An 18,424-nucleotide genomic window follows, 5' to 3' on the forward strand; every position below is an offset into this window, starting at 1 on the left:
TGCCACAGATCGCCATGGTCAGGAAATGGCAAGATTTACTGTTTATATTACAGAATTTTGTCACAGGTGAAGGACACTATACCTTGGCATTCATATACCACCTTCGATTGCTGTCACATTTCGAGGCGGGGAAACTAATTAATTTCCCTCACTTCTTGCTCAGGAGCCTCGAAAATATGGTGAAAAATGTGCAAAGCGGAAGTGCAAGCCAGGTTGCAACCAAACTCTACCATCATGGACTCATTATGATGCTAGTCAAGAAGAAGTTAGAGAAAAAGGGAATAGCATGGGAGGCATTTCTAAAAGAATTTTGAGCAAGGGGTTCAGAAGAACCTGCTAGCACTAGTGCAAGTAAAAATAGAAAGGCAGAGACATTGTCTCCTGCCAAGCAGTGAAGTAAAGGCTCACCAGTGCAAGCAGAGAAGAGGGTCATTGAAAACACTCCACCTGCAGCAAAGAAAAGGAAAATTAGGACCTCAACGAGGAGGAAAGTTGTCGGCCAAGGGACAAACCAGTTAGGTTCTCGAATTGTAATTAATGACTTGCCCCAAGTATCCCCCATAGTTCATAATATCTTAGTGCTCTCAGACGCAGTGGCACACACTGTGGAGGATAAGGAGAATGCAGAAGATGACATGTTGTTGTCAATGATTATCAGCAGTCTAAGGAGTAGGAAAACAATGTTGACACCAAACAACACCAAAGTACAAGCAGAGGAGGACGAAGAGGAACAACATGAAGATCCTCTTGAAAATTTTAGTGAACCAGATGTGGAGACCCTTAATGATTTTGAGGACTACGGAATTAAAGACCCTGTGGTTTTTGAAGGCTAGGGCATTTAAGACCCTGCAAATTGTGAAGATCAAGGTACTAAAGACCCTGTGATTTTTGAAGATTAGGGCATTAAAGACCCTGCGGTGTTCGAAGGATAGGATACTGAAGTCCTTGTGCTGGTAGAAGAACGGGGAATCGAAACCCCTACTGATTCGGAAGGACAAGGTGTGGAATTCCCTGAGAAACTGCGAGAGAAAGTTGTTAAGAGCCCAGAGGAATTAGGCGCACAGGGTACTGAAACCCCTGGTATAGAGATTGGTGAGGGTATCCAAACCCTCAGTGATAGCAAAACCCCGAGCATAGAAACTCTCGATGATGTCTTAAGGCAGAATTTTGACAATCTTGACCTTGATGTTGAGTCCGTGGAAGAAAAGGTGTTCACACCCGAAGATCTTAGTACAACACCGTCCACTCTCTTCCTTAATAGCAGAATAGTAGACTTGGAGCAACAAGTCCATAACCTAGAAGTTTTAAACAAGGTCATGAAAGAGAAGAGTTGGTAGAAATAGAGTACCTGGAAGTTTTAAACTAGGTCATGAAAGAGAAGAGTTGGAAGAAACAGAGTGAGGTGGAATTACTGGCAGAAGTAAAAAAGCAGAAGCAGCAGGTAAAGGTGTGGAAATACTGGGCTTCCAGATGCTATAGACGCCTAAAGAAGGTAACTAAGCAGCTACAAAAAGCCCGAGACAAGAAGCCAAAGATAGTAAAGACAGGAATAAACATTGAAGTGCAGAATTGAGGAGTGGACACTCATTTTTTGAAGGTTTTTTGTAGAGGTAAAATGTGTGTGAGGACACACAACAACTTAGGGATGGGAGGATGTTGGTATCATAAATTGCCCTATTTTTTACCCCATTTCCATCAATATCAACCTCTGTTTTACCTTAATATAAGACCCTTCTTTCCTGCACTAGTATAAGATGGTTACCCTTTTCCTGCACATGCTCATAGTTTATATTAAGATTTGTTACAACTCTTTATTAATCTTTTTATATAGATTTGATGTTATTTACATATTTCTTGCAACTCATATTGATTTCCGAGAAGTAATCATGGAATGTAGTGTTAATAATGTATAAGTTGAATAGTGCAGGAAGATTCCCGCACCGCCACTGTCCGAGATTTCTAAGATCTATCTTCCATGAGGACGGGTCTCAATCTTTGACTCCGAGTCTAACTGCTGATGAACTAAAGGAGGTGGCATGCATCCAGGGATTTTTCTCCAAAGATAGATTATGGCCCAGTGAATATCGTGTGTGTCATAACCATTGGCTATTGATTGATTCTTTTGTAAGTGTTTTTATCTCATGAAGTTCATTTCCCTTACGAAGTTTAATGAGTTGAAGCATTTCCTTTTTCATAGCTAGTTTACTTTAGAATTTCATTTACAGCTGCAATTCCTTTTCAGCACATCTTTCAGCTTTTGAAAGTAATTCAAAAACTAAGTAAAGGGGACTCTGCTTGGGTGCAAGAGTAAGTCTCTTGACATAGGAACAAAGTGCTCCAAGCCCTGAGGCTTAGAGCACCTTCACTTAGACATAAGTCTTCAGTAAGGAAGATTGAATATACTCTTACACAGAAATATTGTACCTGCACTAGTGCAAGCAGATTGCAACGTGCAAGGATAGGTTGTTTGTGTGGGAGAAAGATCAAAAGGAAGGTAGAATTCTGCAAGGTCCCACTTGTCAAATTTCTTACCATCCATCTGAAGATGAACATAGCATTTCATTCCAGCATTTAAGATTGTTTTTTTTGTGTGAAATTTCTTTACTTGATTTAATTGCAAATTGTCTTTTACATTCCAACACTAGAGTTTCCTTGGTGTTAATTTCCTTTCCAATTGTTTTCTATCTGATTTTGCAAAGAATTTCCTTTAAGAAGTAGGATTAGAAATAGGAAAAGTTCATACCATTTCTGGCATTTCCTGTGCTTTGTCTCTAAGTTTATGAAACCCTCGGGTTGACAATTATGTGCTGAGGAGTTTGCTCAAGAGCAATTCCTGCACCCAACACTCTCTCATATGCATCATGTAGTCAAAAATTGTAAGGGTTACGAGATAGTTGGTTTATAAGTGAAAAGGTGGCCAATTAACTTGGCCACCTTCGTTCAGTCAGCACATGCACAACCAGGTGTCCTCTCACACGTGGCTGCAATCAACTCAAAGACAGAGAAGGAGTAGGACAAAAAGCGGTTAAAATATAGATCTACGAGGTGGGAGCTGATTACGAGGAGTGGGAAATGATGAGGTGGTAGTGGGGATCAACGGTCCAAAAATGGCAACGTACCTTTGCTGCCAGCACACCACCTCACCGCGAATCACCATAAGAGGAAATAAAACATCATTCCAATGCATTCATGCATTTCATCTCCTCGAAACTCCCTCACTCAAGTTGCTCTCATAACTCAGGCCACCCACTGAAAGAAAATATCCATCGTTCTATAGGGGAATTCCTACAAGATACAGTCTATAGGATACACAGAGACTGTCTATAGGATTGGCAGAGAAGAGTTCAGAAGGGATATCATGGGAATTGGCCACTACAACCAGTCTAAAGAGGTAGGCTCTAAAATTTCATCCTCCTTTGCAAGTAAATGAACCAGGGATACTCTAAAATTGAGTGAATTTAGCAACAATGTGAAGTGAATTAAATACACAGTCAACTCTATTTTGCTCCTGCATTTGAAAAATTGTGTCAACCCTCTCATTTTCTCCTCAAGCTTCACCAGCAAGATGATAGGAGGGTTTAATAGGAGAGAGCCCACAAACACTGTGAGAATCCAACAACACCCCCATGTGCTTGAAATTTTTACAAAACTCAACTGGATGGGGTTTTTCGAAAAATTCAGAGGGTATGATGATGAGGTGGCTCAAGAATTTTCTCTCTCCCTCACTCCACACAACAGAATCCATGCCACTGTTGTAGTAAGGGGCCTCACTATAGATCTCACCCCAGAGCTCATCAGTAGGGTCACCACACTTCCCCTAGGAATCCCATGGAGAAAAGAAGGCAAAGGAGACAAACGGGTGGCAAAAAGAAAATTCTTTTTAGAAGGTGAAGAACCCACTGCGGACAAAAATGGATTAAGGAGGGAAAGTCTGCCATACCCATGGAGTGAGGTAGGCTACCAACTCATCAAATACATCTCATGTGAGGGTAGATATAGTGTTGTCTATGGACATCATTTTAGAATCCTTGAGGAATTAAGATTTGGAGTAGAAACACCACCTCACCAAAGACTCAGCATACCATTTTTCTTGCTTCAATCACTCATAGACTCAAGCATCAAAGTAAAGGAGGGGAATTCCCAACAATTGGCTCACCATGGGTTGATTAGGATCCTCATTGAGGATTCCCTCCAAAACCTTAGAACCCCTATAACATGGTTAGTTTTTAGAGACATGCCAACAAAGGATGACATCAAAGCCCTCACTTATGATGTTAGTCCTACTGTTAGTGAAGAGGAGGTAAAAAAGGAAGAGGAAGATACAGAGCAAGATAAGGATGAGATGGATGAAGAAGGAGCTGACACAGAGGAACATGATGAAGATGAAGAAGAAGAGGGAGAAGAGATGGAGGATGATGAATAAACAGAGGAGGAAATTAAGGAGGAAACTGATAGAGATGATGAAGATCTACAAGAAGAAGGAGTCAGGAAAAACAGAGAGGAAGAAGGCAATAAAATAGAGGGGACAGAACAGAATGAGGAGTCACCTAGGGTGTCTCCAGAGGCCACAGAGAGAGAGGAAACAACTGCCGTCACTGCACTTAGCACCCCAATCAAGAAAAAAGGAAAAAGGTAGAGGCAGACCCCACTATATTTCAGGACAAGAAAGAGCACAAGAATAAAACAAGGGAAGCCACAAACATCAACAAAAATTCCTATTGAGATTGAAGATTCCCCTAAACAAAAAGACAAAATTCCTTCCCCTAAGTCCCCTATCACCTATGTAAGGAGGCCTACTACTAGATCAACTTCCTCAAAGGGTAAGGCAAACCTATAGGATCCATAGCAAAATCTATAGGAAGCAAAAATAGTCCTACAGGATACTCTGCTGAATCTACAGGAGGCACAAAAATTGGAAAGAAAGGTAGGGGAGCAGCAAGAGGCTAAAAAGGAGGACCCATAAACAAAGGAAATAAGCTCACAACCTAACCTGGACTCCTATTACTGGTTTATTGAAGGAGGCATGGTCATACCTCAAAAATTTTCCATCCCACTGTTCTTCGAGCTTGAGAAGGAGAGGGCGAGAACTCATTGATGGATGCAGATTGCCAAATCAAAGGGGGTGGAATACATTGGGCACATGGAGGAGAAACTCAAAGAAATGGGTAGAGAGCTAAGTGGCTTAAGGGACAGAGAAGCTATAATGAGAAATCAACTTGAGAAGAAAATTCATGGCTGAGGGGACAGCTGCAGGAAAGAGAGAACCAACTAGCATGTATCGCCAGCCTCTCCTTAGAGGCAATATAGTGTAGGATTCTAGCTAAATCCTATGCTCTCTACCTCAAAGAGCAATGGCTACAGTTTTAGATTAAGACACTAGAACAGAGGGGAACCATGCCATTTCAGGACTACAGGTAGTTTATTTATCTTTGTGATCAAAGTACACTAGAGGATAGGGCCAAAATGGTTGAGTTTTATTTGCACAACATGGCCCTCACAGACATGAATGTTTGGGGCCCTAATTCAAAGCTAGGAGATCTACAACTAATGGCTTTGGCGTCATGGATGAACCATGAGGAGTTAAGAGCAGCAGAGATGAAAAGGATATTAGCCAGAGAAAAAACTGAACCTCTTTTGATCAGAGCTGAAAAATAAAATCCCATGGCCCTCATCAGTACCCATAATTTGATTGCAAATGATCGTTAGCTAGCACCTAGATATCTTGCTACCCAAGAGCAAGCAATTTCACATTTTGAGGACATGTTTAGGCTGCTAGGAGATGATAGTATACATGCTTGCCTAAGGAGATGGAACACAATGCCACACCGCTTAAAGATAATAGAATATCACTCCCCTCAAAGGTTGAGAGAGGCACTCAACAGGACACCTATGTGTAAGAAATCTATGCAAAGGTTGAAGGTCAATTGGATAGGCCTAAAACTCAGTCCACCACTACTCTTAGGGATGCTAGAGGGAGAAAAGAGGCAGTGGGAAGAGGTTGAAAAGAAAGCAAGCCTCTATGAACACGAAGAGGAGACCACGACAGAGGCATGGGATGTCAGAGAGGCTACCAGAGCCATGAAAGATATGGATATTGACTAAGTTGCTCAGAGGATGAGCAACGCTTTCATTAGGGGGTGATGATGAGCGTCATCATTGGGTAATTATATGGGCCTTAACTCACCTCCTAGCTTAGTCAAACCAACTATTCTCATAACTTATTGCATACTGGATTTCAGAGATCTGTGGTTTGTGCTTTTTGTATTTTTGACCGGAGAATCCACAGTTGAAGAATTTATACACCAACGTTTCGAATCCCAAATGGGATCCATCATCAGGGAACAGAGAAAGATGATAAGAGAAAGAAGCTCTTCTTTTTATCCTTACTCTAAAACTTTCGAGTGCAAGGATTTCACTCCAAGTATCCCCTCCGTACCGGGATAAGATAATGGATTTCAGAGATCTGTGGTTTGTGCTTTTTGTATTTTTGACCGGAGAATCCACAGTTGAAGAATTTATACACCAACGTTTCGAATCCCAAATGGGATCCATCATCAGGGAACAGAGAAAGATGATAAGAGAAAGAAGCTCTTCTTTTTATCCTTACTCTAAAACTTTCGAGTGCAAGGATTTCACTCCAAGTATCCCCTCCGTACCGGGATAAGATAATGGATTTCAGAGATCTGTGGTTTGTGCTTTTTGTATTTTTGACTGGAGAATCCACAGTTGAAGAATTTATATACCAACGTTTCGAATCCCAAATGGGATCCATCATCAGGGAACAGAGAAAGATGATAAGAGAAAGAAGCTCTTCTTTTTATCCTTACTCTAAAACTTTCGAGTGCAAGGATTTCACTCCAAGTATCCCCTACGTACCGGGATAAGATAATGGATTTCAGAGATCTGTGGTTTGTGCTTTTTGTATTTTTGACCGGAGAATCCACAGTTGAAGAATTTATACACCAACGTTTCGAATCCCAAATGGGATCCATCATCAGGGAACAGAGAAAGATGAGTTAGAGTTGGATATTTTGCTTTGTGGTCTAATGTGCATTTAATGCATACTTTTGTTTATGAGATGAATTAGAGTTGGATATTTTTGTTTATGAGATGAGTTAGAGTTGGATATTTTGCTTTGTGGTCTAATGTGCATTTAATGCAGGATTAAAGGATAAAAGCAAGGAATTTTGGTAAAGACCAAGGTCAAAACTCGAATGGGACAAGGGAGAGGGATCATAGGAGGTAAATCCTCCTCATTTACTACCCCTCCATTCGAATATTCCTCGATCAGCTAGGAGTGCAAACAGCCAAGCCTCCCTAATTTTAAGTAATTCGTTGGAGACTTTAGATGTATAAGTAGAGAGGCCTAGGACATCAGTAGGATGGGGATTTTTGATTGTGAAACTCTACTCTATTTTCGAGCTGCAAGACTTGTGACAGTTTTTGATGTAATCCATTGTTTTGGTAATAAGAATGAGTTTTGTTTTGAGCCATCACTGAGTTAACTCAGAGGGCTGAAGCTCTTGGGTTAGTCCCCAACCCTAGCATCCAAGGCTACTCTTTATTGTACATGTATGCTAGTGTAGATCCATAGCTTAATTGTTCATTTTTTTGGTAGTTGCATTTCCATTACAGAATTGTAGGTTAGATTGGTTGTGTGATATTTTTCTTCCATTTGTGCCTTCTTTCAAGTAGCAGGTTAGCAAGGAGAAAAAGGATCACCACAAGGTTGTTAGCAAGTGTCTCGGCCTCACTTTCTCCATCTGGGACCATGACTTGAGGAAGGGACCCTTCAGCAGCCCCAAAAGCATAGATTTCTAGTTCTTGTATGAGCTTTGGAGTTCGTTGTCCTTGATTTAGTACTTGGTTAATGTTGCAAGGCAGATTTCATTGTCATCTTTTTCCATCTCCATTTCTACAATAGGATCTCACTCATGCTTTCATTCCTTTCAACAACTTCCTTCATGCATAATATAGGTATTGATTCATGCATTTCTAGTTTATGATAACGTATCTAGTTGCATAGTTCTTGGAGGACACACATGTTTTAAGCAGAGCAGGTACTTCAAGAGGGAACCAAGACTTCATCACCAGTAGCCACCTTTCACTTCATCCACCTTAGCCATCCCTTGTTTCACCATCACCCTCACTAGTTTTTCGTCATTTCTCATTGAAATTCGCCTAGATACATTGAGCGAATCTAGCCATCTCTTATCTTGGATATTGACTCCTAAGTGTTGCTAGATCTCCTAACACCCCATTCCACCCATCACACACCTTTTCTAAGCTTCCCAACACCTCCAACACCTCACAATTAGATCTCGGTTGTATCATGTAGGTCTCCTGTAATTCCTACAAGGTCATCCTGTAGGTTTTCCTGAAACGGCTTGTTTTGAGGTCGAATTGATGGGAAACCTCTAGGAAGTCACAAAAATCCTCCTAGGACCCCTCCACACCATCCAACCAATTCATAAACCTTCTAGCCATCCTTAAACACCTTCCATCCACCTGCCACATCCACAAGAACAATTAGTTTGCATACTTGATTTTGCCTTAACAAACCCAAAAAAGTGAAAATAGATTTAGTTTAGTTTCTTTGCCTACACATCAGTAATATTTGATGCTTTTTAGTTCTGCAACTTAGATAGTAGCATTTTTTTATTGTTGATTTAGCAATTCTGCTTAGCATAGCTGCTTAAATGGTTAATTAGGGTATGGTGTGATTTAGCGTTGCATGTTGTTTTTTTTCATTACTACAGTAGAGTAGCTCTCTTAAAGTATATTTTCCATTATTCCATCAAAGAATCTAGCTTCTTCTGACTCTATAGAAGTCTGTCTTGGAACCCCAGTGGTCTCTCTCCAGCTGAATAGTGATAACAGGCAAAACCATCACTTTTACCTGTACATATAACACTTTCACCTCCAAGTTTGTATGAACCTTGGGCTGATAAGTAAAGCTGGTAGCCTAGGAGTTGTAACATCCTTGCTGCAATACTGACACTCATCAATAATGCATCTCACGAGGGCATTAAGGTAGACCGTAATAAAGTTAAATCCATTAAGGAATGGAAAATCCCCATAACCATAAAGCATCTTCGAGGATTTATTGGGTTGACAGGGTATTATCGCAAGTTTGTTAAGAATTATGGGAGAATAGAAGCACCTCTAATAACATTACTGAAGAAAGATGCATTTTCTTGGACTCCAGAAGCAACTAAGGCCTTTGAACATATTAAAGAGGAAATGTGCCAAGCACCAATCTTAGCTACACCAACATTCAAAAAAACCTTTATTGTGGAATGTGATTCCTCAGTAAATGGAACTGGTGTTGTTTTAATGCAAGAAGGAAGACCCATTAGTTTTGAAAGTTGTCCAATCAAAGGAAAGTATTTACACAAACCTATTTATGAGAAGAAAATGTTTGAAATACTACATGCACTAAAGCAATGGAAACCTTACCTAATGGGAAGACACTTAAGGTAAAAATAGATTATGATAGTCTTAAATACGTTTTGGAACAAAGATTATCTTCAGAAGAGCAACGAAAATGGGTCACGAAGATGTTGGGTTATGACTTTGAAATCATCTACAAAAAAGGGAAGAAAAATTTTGTTGCAGATGCACTCTCAAGAAAGCATGAGGATGTGGAAGCATTGCTTTGTGCCATTTCTATTATCAAACTAGATTGGATAACCAGAGCAAGGGATGAATGGAAGAATGACGAAGAAGTGTGGACACTCATTCAAAAGTTTCAACAAGATCCCAGTACATCTGATACATTTAGCTGGAAAATGATTCATTATGGTACAAATATCACTTATATCTTTGTAAGAATTCCCAACTCAAACAAAAGATTCTTTTGGAATTGCAAACCTCTCCCTTAGGAGGGCACTTAGGATTTTTAAAAACTTACTACAGGGTTAAGAAGAAATTTTTTTGGGATGGACTTAAATACGATATTCAAAAGTTTGTGGTGGAATGTTTGGTTTGTCAACAAAATAAAGTTGAGAAAATTAAGATCCCGGGTCTGTTAAAACCTTTATCCATTCCAAGTCAACATTGGGAGGAGGTTTCAATGGATTTTATCATAGGTTTACCCATGTCCAAAGGAAAGAGTTTCATCATGGTGGTATTTTATAGAATTACCAAGTATGCACACTTTTATGCATTATCTCATCCATTTAAAGCCAATACAATTTCTACTACATTTATGGAAACAATTCAAAAGCTACATGGAAACCCAAAGATTATTGTAAGCGAAAGAGATCCCATTTTCACTGGAAATTTTTGGACGAAATTATTTGCTTTTCTCGGTACTCAATTAGCTCATAGCTCATCTTATCATCCTAAATCTAATGGGAAAACTGAGATAGTGAACAAATGTTTGGAAGGATATTGTTGTTGCATTGTATCTGAGAAACAAACACAATGGGTCAAGTGGTTACCTCTAGCTGAATGGTGATATAACACTTCTTCTATACTGGACAAAAATTAACCCCATTTATGACACTTTATGGATATCATCCACCATCCATCACATCATCCTTAAGAGAAAATTCTAAGTTTTAGGCAGTGGAAGATCACATTAAGCATCAACAACAAGTTCTCCAACTCTTAAAGGATAACCTCACTTTGGCATAGAATCGAATGAAACAACAGGCATATAAGCATCACAATGAAAGAATTTTTTATGTAAGTGACTGGGTATTTTTACGATTACAACCATACAAACAAATTCCCCTCAAGCAAGCTAAGATGGATAATAAATTATCACCAAAGTACTACGGTCCTTACAAGGTGTTGCAAAAGATTGGTACTATGGCATACAAATTGAGCTTCCTGCATCTTCCCGAGTGTGCCCAGTTTTCCATGTTTCATGCTTAAAGAAGGTTATAGATGACAAGTTCCCAGTTAAAATAATATTTCCAGAACTTGACAAGGAAGGAAAAATCATATTGGAACCTGAAGTAGTCACGGAAGAAAGAACTCGACAGCTACGAAATCGATCAATTTAAGAGTATCTCATCAAGTGGAATAACGTACCCACTAAAGGTTCCACGTGGGAGAATGATCATTTCATACAAAATCATACATAACTACTGAAGCATTGAGGACAACACTTTTTTGAAGGAGAGGGGCATGTTAGGTCCCTATAATACTAGTGTAGCCCCTTATTGTTATTTTTAGTGTAGCCCCATTATTGTTATTGTTGTGCCAATGTAGTCCCGATATTTTTATTATTATGCCCCATAGAAGCCCACTATTGTGATTATTGTGCCCTTATATTATTATTGTTATGTAGGCTCTGATTATATTGTGACCTCTTAGACTCCTATATATAGAAAGGAGGTTTTGTCATTTGAATCATCCAAGAATAGTTCATTTATGTAATGTAAAGGAGGTTTCCCCATCGAAGAGGATAAATCTTAAGTTGTTGATCTATCTATTTGTGAGCTGGTTGCATAACAAGAACATTGAGAAAAACATTTGTTTATGGTTATTTGTAATAATAAAGTTTAGAAGCTTTAATTGTGTGGATCTGTGCATCTCTGAAATTCACATTGAAGGCTTTTATTGGTAATATTTTAATATTAAATAATCGATATTTGTTATTCACAATAACACCAAAACAAGTGGTGGACCGATACAATATTATTGCTAATATTTTAATTATAAATAATTCTTTTTATTGCTAATATTTTACTATTAAATATTCTATATTTTCTTTTGCAATATTTTAATTATAAATAATGTGTATCTCTATATTGTCAAATATCAACAATTAATTCAGTAAAGGTTATGCACAACTCAAAGAAAATTGAATCATTGAACACAAGATTTATTTATGGTTATGTTTCTCAAATGAAGTAGATGTGTGGAAGTACGAAGGTAGTCTATTGTGTAGAGGAAGCTTTCAAGCTTTGATTCTGTGAACACTTGCATTTCACATTAAAGGATTTTATAGGCTTTATTTCCTGGGAATTGATGCTTAAGTGTTGAGTTTGGTTGCAAAAATGTTCAAAGATAACATGTAGTATTAATTTTCATTTATCAAATTTGATATCATATACTATAAGCATTATTTGTGTTGTATGTCATTAGTGTTTATAACATATTTTATTACGTGATTAATGTAGATTATGTCTAAATAGTTGGAAGTGATAATGAGACATCAATGAGACACAATTGTTGGAATCCCATGCCTTGCTATCTAATTTACTTATTTCAATGAACATAGCTCATTTAATATTTGCACAATGTGATAAAGGAAAAATAACATTGAAGTGGCGAATTAACATCTAGGTTCGAAAATTACTTTTGTAAAGTAAAAGTTGGATGGTAGCAAGGAAAGTCTACATAGTAAATCTATTGGATAAGTGTTAGTTCATTGAATAATTACGGAAAAGACCCTTATTTATTGGCAATTTAAGACCTTTAGTTAATGAAAATAGAATGAAATTTACGATTTTAATTAGTATGTCGACACTGATTTCCAAAGCATGTAAGGCAGATTAATCATGAAACATAATCATGTCAATTGCACTATGTCAAATTGAAATGTAAGTAAATCATATATGATTTAATGTAAAAAAATTTACAATAGCCTTTTATGATGAAAGATTAGGCAAATTAGTACTATCCACCTTGATAACGATTATTGGTTAGTGGATATCATTGAAATCGATAGTAGTTAAATGTTGTTTTAGAACTTAAATGTCAATTTGTGACTTACATGGCTTATTGCCTCTTACACATAATATATATGCCTATTTCTTGTAAAAGAAATTTATTAGTCTTCAATTTGTTCTAAAATTGTTCAGTGTTTTAAGGTATTTCTTTATAATTTGTCTATTGTTTTTTGCATTTGTTACTGATATCGAAGAAATGGTTCAAAGAAACAACGGCGGGGGCACAGAGAAAGACGTACATGTAGGGAGCAAAGATATTTTAATGCTCAACCAAGATATATTAATGCTTAGCAAAGAGATTTTAATGCTAATACATAAAATACTATAACACCAACAAATGCTTAACCATCTCGAAGATGAACTAGACATCGTAAGAATGTTATCATAAGAGCTATTGCAATCATGAATAAATGAATCAATTCTTGATTCCGATAACATAATCAGTATAATCATTAATTTCTAGAAACAATGGTTAATTAATAAAGAAAGCTTATCGGTTCATAAACTCATTTGAGCTTTGTATGACAACGAGTTATTTAGATATTTTTTTAAATCTTGGATGGGATAGTTGTTCAAATAGTAAAAAAATAATGAATTTGTAAAAAAAAAACGTTATTGTAAAGTAATGTCACCAAAAATTGCATCATAACGAACTTATATTGCTTGAGTAGTTATAGAACTTGAAAATTTGATAAATGAAGAAAACACTGCAAAAAAAAAACAATGGGGAAAAAACAAACAAAAAGCCACATAGCATAATACAAAACATAGAGCCAGAACAAAAAAAAATTAGTTCATTGGATTTTGTTTATGTACAATGTCTTAGTAAATTTGGTTTGGTAGAAAAAATTGTCTTGTTGCAAAATTAGATAGCAAATGTCTAGTAAAACGAAAGAGCTATTAGGATGCATGTTAATGCAATGGGCGATCACTGTGTCGTTGCATAATTGCTTAACAATGTAAATAAAGAAACCTGTCAATGTATACGTAGAACTATGTTTCAATGGTCTATTAGAAATGTGCCATCAAGATTTCAATAGCATATGTTTTGTATGCACAATATTTTTTGTAGGAAATTTGTTGTAGTGCAGGTAATACTCTTGCAATAATACCTTTTCCCTCAGAATGATACAAACCTTGAAATCTTCTTGTGAATGTACCTTCATATGTGTTCTCATTATTAGAAAACATCAAAAAAGATCAAAACTTATTATTAGTGACAAAACTTGTTAAGTAGGATGTCTCGAGCCAATCACAGATTCAATCATGGTACCCAAAACAATCCTCTTGAAAACCCTGACATTCTTGAGAAGATGAACTTTTCAGCAACCTAATTGGATTAAATAAAGAATCTTGTGAGGGAAAATTGATATGAACATGTTCATAAACATTTTCAAGATCATGAGTACCTAACACCAACATTAGAAAATGTTGAAGTGCCTCAAATGCTTGATAAATATTCAAACATTGAGATGATAAACTCTGAATATCTATTGTTTCAATCAAATCAATTGATATGGAACAACTATCGTCAGATCTACTAGTAGAAAAATGATTAATTGAACATTGGTTGTTATAACCAATGTTATGATCAGATGGATCAATTAGAGCATACGATTCTCGATTCTTGATTGGTTCCCTTTGTATCTAATTACACACTAGACCAACAACACAAGAATCAAAAGAATTGAAAATGAATGCTAGTATAGAAAAGCAGGAAAGAAATCAGGGTACAATGGATCAATATCATCTTGGGAAATTAATCTATCGAGATAAGGAATTTGATTCATTAAATAACTTAAGCATTCATCAACACTCAAGAGGATAGCTTGTGCCATAATGAAAATGATTAGCATCATAATGTTCACAAGAAAGACCATGAGATGATTATTCTGACAAGCATTTGACAGATGTGACTATTTTGATCGATGATAATTTTGTAATAGTTAACATGTTTGTCTTGATAGATTTGTGCATCCATGAAAGGTATACATTCCAATATTGGGTTTTATGCCGGAGATTTATATGAATATGAATTAACTGAAGAAAAATTATCTATCCGATCAGAAAACAAATCTTGAAAGTTAGGAAAAATGTCTTGGAAATACCCAAAATATTTCAAGAACGAGTTTTCATTCAGTGAAATAATATAGAGGAAAGAATTCTATGAGAAAATCTAAATCTGACTTAGTGTGGGGACCTCATTAGGATGGCAAGGACTTGGCATAACCATGAATGAAATTTTAAGTTCCTTGATTCCCTAAGAAGCCTCAAAACTTTTAAATGTTGAGTAATTACATTGTGCGAGGTTGGCTAGGTCATGAACTGCATATGGATAACTACTATCAATTATAGCAATATCACCATTATCCAGATGACATCCGTCTAAATTTTTGGTTTGATATATTTTAGAACCTAAAAAACAGATTACTCAGGACATAAGATTATTTTGATTGCACATCTAAGGATGTATAGATCAGAGGAATTTCATGAGCAACTTGAACCAAAGAATTATATTGATGCAAGATTGGAATTTGCAAAGCATGGGATGGATGATTGATGATTTGATTGCATTTTCTTTTTCATCATGGATGACCTCACTATCTTGTTTCAATTCAAAATTCAACTCATCAGATTGTGAATTCAAAGATCATGGCATAATTTCATTACAAGTAGTAGGGCACAAGGGACAGTGAGTCGAAGAAGAGGTGTCCACAAAATAATATTCTTTGAGTATAACTGATTCTAGATTTAAATCTTCCAAATTAGAGCCTTCTTGAGAAATCAATAAATCAGTCATTGTACCTAGGCATCCATCACCATGTACATTAGATAGATCATTGTTATAAGGATGATGGTTTCCCAAGGCTTTAGATTGATTAACATCTTGATTTTGTTTGGCCAATTGTTGAGATCACACAATTATAAATTAGCCAAAAATGAAGAAACATCATCTTGAAATGGAGGATTTTGAAAGAGAAGAGAGATATTAAAATAATCTACACACTCCTGCTCCCTATTTCTGGAATGTGACCACTGTGCACCTGATCACCATTTGGACCAGTAGATTGAAAATCAAGAGTATTTGAAGAACTAGATGGTGAAGCAGATTGATTAAGTGAATCAAGGTACAAAGGGCCATGAAATTTAGATGATGGAGGATGGGATGTATCCCTCAAATAAGAAACACTTTCAATCAGATCGGATTCAAGATTTAAATTATGCATATCAATGTCATCCTGAGGAATAAAAGCATTAGTCTTCACCTTAGGTTTCTTGATGGATTAGAACATTCCAAGTTTTCCCCTATAAAATGTTGACCATGAAGATAAAATGTAGGTGGGTAAATGGATCATCAATTCAATCTTCAGATTTCCCAACTCCAACATTAGCACATGAGACCACTTTATTTAGTAATGAAAACAAAGGATGAGAGGAAACAAAAGGGAGTGTAGGTTCCTCCTTTGAAATTTTAAGTGTCCTGGGACTGAGATAAGTTGGGAGACTCCTAAAATATTAATAATCAAGTGTTTCTAAATAAATTAAAACTAAATATTGAAACTTTTCATAGAAGAAATCCCAATCCACATCTTCTTTATGAAATTCATAATATAAGTGAAGAAATCTATCGAAAAAATGTTCTATTGATTCATCAGGTTTCATTCTAAGATGATTAATTCCCTTATACACATTTCGATAATCATAATTTTCAAAGGGTTGGTGAAGCTCCTTGAAAAGTTATTCAAATGAATGAATTGAAGCAACTGGTAAGGTATGACACCATATTTTAACTCAACCTTCAAGTGTGAGGGTGAACAATTTACAAACAACACCTTCACAATTGGTTTCATGAGATTCACAAAGTTTGAGAAAATGAAATGTATACCCGGTTGTGGATATTTCACCCTCACCATCAAACTTTAATTGAGACAAGCTGTAAAAAAATTTCACGGGGATTGAAATTCTAATATTTGATCCATTAGAAAAAAAATCCTTGGAGTATGATTTGGGAATAAGCCATTCAAGATAAGAGAATCAAAATAGACTCAACAGGCACATCTTGTCATCTGGCCCTCCTCCTAGCATCAACTGTGATGGTGTTGGAAATATGTCAACCAAGGGGGTATCCCTAGTATGAAGTCTGAACTAGACCTCACACCACTTGGAGTAGGAGCCCCAACCAATAAATAAGGCTGGTTTCCATTATTCTTAGGAATTCTCCTTGGCTGCAATTATCAACATAAAATATTATACAAACAATCTTTGAAACAAGAAAGTAAGTTGACACTGTGAGGCATACAATTGCAATGAATATGTGTTACTTTCACGTAAGGGAAAAGAGAGAGTGGGCCTCTAGAAGAAAATAAATAGTACTCTCCTAAAAAAGACACACAAGACATGAAATAATTGTTAATTAACCTGCAAATTAGTTCACAAGATAACATTGATGATAAAAAGCAAGTAACAATGGACACTCAATAAGATGCATACCAAAGCCAACCAAATATTTCATTTTCATTAGTATGTGTTAACATAAACATACATTGCGAATAATGAAATAATAGTCTCACAATCATTCACGATCATTCACGACATATGCAAGAAAGTCCGTCGACTCTGATAGCTTCATATATTAAGGGAAAAACCCAAGATACACAATTACAATGTTACCGCACTAGCCCTAATAGTGGAAAAGTAAGTCACCACTTGCTCCTCTAAAGAAATATCTTCTCTCCTATACCAAGATATAGAACCCAAGGTAAAAAGTCAAAATTCCTCTATCTTGAGCTATGATGGTGTGTTTATAACAAATGAGGTGACTCTTCACTTCCCATGTGACTCTTGACCTTCTCTCATGACTCTTGAGCTCCCATGTGACTTTTCTAATTCTTATGTGACCTTTGAGCTTCTACATACCTTTAGAACATTCTAGTGACTTTTAACATTTCAAGTAGGACCCTTGGGCTTCCACACATTTTACATTTCCTCATATTTGAAATACAATAATTACATTCCAAAAATGACACAGGAAAAGTACATTGAGTCATATGTCTTTGAAATGGCACTTTGTGAAGCCATGCCTTAATGACGGTGATACAAAATTTCATCAATGCCAGGCTCTTCTCCTTGCTGCCATATTTGTATCTTCATGAACCTTCCAAGTAAGCATGAGTTTCCATGTCTTTGTCATGGTCCAAGATTCCTTCATGTCCTTCATGATGGTTCTTTCTTCTACTCGTTCTTCACAAGTGCTCTCTTGCAACATCTCCTTGATGAATTCCCTTGAGGATAAACTTGCCATGTTGAAATGATAACACATGCAAAGAAATTCCACTCATGACAAGCCAACATCAGTATGAAAACCACCCATTCTACCTTTGCTTGCTCATGGAAGATGTTGATTGTGGTGAGGTAATGGGCAAGGGTTTTGAAAGAAAGAAGTTGAGAATTGCATAGTTGAGGAATATAAGGACCCCATTAGGGGAATTTTGAGGTCTAAAATGGGCCTCCTAAGGAAATTATAACATAATAGTGGAAATGATAAAATAATTTAGATTACATCATCAAATTTTAGAGGGAGGCCGATTAGAATACTGTAGTTGTGCATACGCTAAAGAGGTGGCTTATAGGATTACATAGTTGGGCATGAAAGTGACACAAGGAGGCTCCAATATCCACTAAAACTATAAAATGAACAATCCAGGGCATGAGAGACCATGAACTACGCAATTGGC

At 36.8% G+C, this 18,424-nt stretch overlaps 1 pseudogene; it reads left to right on the forward strand.

Moving 5' to 3' along the window:
* Positions 1-680: 680 nt before the first annotated feature.
* The window catches only part of LOC149219184 (uncharacterized), a 63,424-nt pseudogene continuing 45,680 nt past the window's right edge, over positions 681-18,424 (forward strand).

The sequence above is a fragment of the Pinus tabuliformis genome, chromosome Q (assembly GCF_031772625.1).
Source record: "Pinus tabuliformis cultivar Carrire ecotype Pingquan chromosome Q, CPIR1, whole genome shotgun sequence".
NCBI classification, from domain to species: domain Eukaryota; kingdom Viridiplantae; phylum Streptophyta; class Pinopsida; order Pinales; family Pinaceae; genus Pinus; species Pinus tabuliformis.